The sequence below is a fragment of the Penaeus japonicus genome, unplaced genomic scaffold, assembly GCF_977035675.1.
Source record: "Penaeus japonicus unplaced genomic scaffold, GWHDUDI00000001_assembly GWHDUDI00000013, whole genome shotgun sequence".
NCBI lineage: Eukaryota > Metazoa > Arthropoda > Malacostraca > Decapoda > Penaeidae > Penaeus > Penaeus japonicus.
Window position 1 is genome coordinate 5,156,563 of NW_028234415.1, and position 2,500 is coordinate 5,159,062.

Sequence of the window (2,500 nt, forward strand, 5' to 3'; positions counted from 1 at the left end):
GGTGCCCATGCCTTTCCTGAAATCACCCTCTGTCAATCAGGGTTGATATTAGCCCCTAATCTGATTATCACGGCCAGCATCCAGGAGGGAATGACCCTACAATCCAGGATTCATCAACCCTTCTTGGTAAACAAAATCAGTGGCAAATTATAAAAGAAACATAAATAAAATATAAAATAAATGTAATTAAAAATAAATAAATTTAAATAACAATAATATGTTCCAAAATTTTGAATATGTTAACAAACTGAAATAATAAACAGTATATTAATTCATGAAACAATTACAAAATAAAAGAAATAACAAGCTTGAATTATGAACAAAGATAAAATAACAAATAAATTAAAAAGTTCATCCAAAAAAGGAATATTATTATATAAGGTATTAAGCCTAGGTACTTGGTATAATTATATCTTCAGACTCTTGCAATTTCAATTCTCTTGGTTCGTCTCAAAACTAAAAAAATCAGAAGAGTCACTCTGGCAGAGAGGGTTCTCAGTTTATTCTGTACTAAAGTAAACCATCAGAAACACACATATCTCACACTTGGTTCATTATGTATACATTAGGATTGATAGTAAAAATGGAATCTGGATCTATTTTTTGTTTGTTTTACTATTTTCTTTTTTGATTTTTTTTTTTTACATTCTGTAATTATTCTGTGATTTTAAGTTTTGAAACCCTTTCAAAATTTGACAAACTAAACTGACAACTGGTATGTTGTGGAACACCATGCAAGTACCACAAGAAATGATCGCCATTCACCTGATATTGTTTGGATTTTCGAAAGGAATTGAGGGAAATGTAGAATATTCATCTTTCAACCAGAATCAACTTTTTTCAGCATGGGCACACATGCAGGCATGCGTGCACGTGCACTCGCACACACAAACACACACATGCACACACACACATGCAAGTACACACACATACACGCACGCACGCACGCACACACACACACACAGACAGACAGACACACACACAAAAAAAAGTTAATTAAATAAGAACTTAGAATCCTTTTCTTTTTCTAACCTACATAGAAGGTTAAAAAATATATAATGAAATGGTAAGCAGAACACAAGAAGAGGAGAGAAAGCCATATATCATCTAACATACCTTCTAGATACAACAGCACAAGGTTTATCTTATTATCCTGATAAGCCTGACTGTTAAGCATCTTTTCACACTGGTCCTCTGGATGCCTTTCTGATCTCTGGTCTGCTTGCCAGCGGGGTGGAGGTTTCTCTGTCTCCTGGAGGAACAAGTTTACATGTTCATAACACTGCATTTGAATTGAAATATGTAATCAGATTTGCTGGAGTTTATGCCACTTAATGTTTAAATTTCTATATTACTTGTATTTTTATACCTTTGGCCTAGACAAAATGTAGGTATCATATCTATTGACATAAAATGCTGACAAAAACCTTCTGCAACCTAATAACTTTCTTTTTCACTGCAAATAGAAAGTATTAAAACAAATACAAAAATGGAGAAAATTTTTTATTTCAATTATATCTCTGGAAATAATCCACAGACAACAGTTAAACAATAGATTTAAACCAATTTAGGTATTGATTTCTTCAGTATCTGTACAAATATGGAACATAATTCTCCTTGTTTTCTAAAACTGTAATTTTTTTTATTCCAATACTAGTATTTAAAGTACTGTGTCTATTTTTCATGACAGCAGAAACAAATTACCTCTTGTTTGACTTCTGTTTCCTCACTTACTTCAGGATGTTCATCCTCTGTTACTATTAGTCTTGTTGATTGTGAAGCTCACCCATAATGATGTAGACCTAAATGCAGTGAAAGGAGGCTTATGCAGTGAATAATGCTCATGAAATAAACAGTGAAAACAAAGTAACACTTACAGTCCCCTCCATTTCTATATTTACTTATGTTTACTAGTGTGTGGACCATCAGTTTTGACTATCACGTCTGAAGTATGCTATTACAAGAACAGGGAATGTGTTTTGAACACAATATTAACTTTGAAGGTTTATGCATTGGCAGTGCAGAGTATCAAACTTGAAGTGGATGGGATTAAAGATGGCAATATTGACTTAGGCATTATATTTTCTACATATAGCTTTCAGCTAAAACAAATACTTAGGATTCACCTTTCATTTGTTAAAATAATTGTGGGGAAGTGAATGATATTACAAAAATTAGGGCCTTCTTCTAAATTTGGAAAGATATTTTTGATAGTGATCCATGTGAAAAAAATAAGTAAATCTTACTACTAATATCATAAATCTATTCAACATACAAAGGATTACTAAAGCCATCTTCTATTAAGATGGTGATTAACATGAAATTAAAGTCTGTCCTAATTTTCCATGAAATAATACATATCAAAACCTTCTTTGATCCTTTGAATATTAAATCAACAACACCTTACACCAACCTATAACATAGCTGTTGTATAGGAGAACCTTCATCTTTCCCTCTAAGTTGGCGGTGTTGGAGTGGCCCACAAAGCCCCGCGGATTGT

The 2,500-nt window shown here is 32.7% G+C and overlaps 1 long non-coding RNA gene across 1 annotated transcript in view; it reads right to left on the reverse strand.

Moving 5' to 3' along the window:
* LOC147470584 (uncharacterized) overlaps positions 1-1,304 on the reverse strand; it is a 2,443-nt gene extending 1,139 nt beyond the window's left edge. Inside the window, exon 1 of the long non-coding RNA XR_015191495.1 lies at positions 1,117-1,304. This is a non-coding gene — a long non-coding RNA (uncharacterized LOC147470584). The remainder of the gene's footprint in view (positions 1-1,116) is intronic.
* Positions 1,305-2,500: the final 1,196 nt, after the last annotated feature.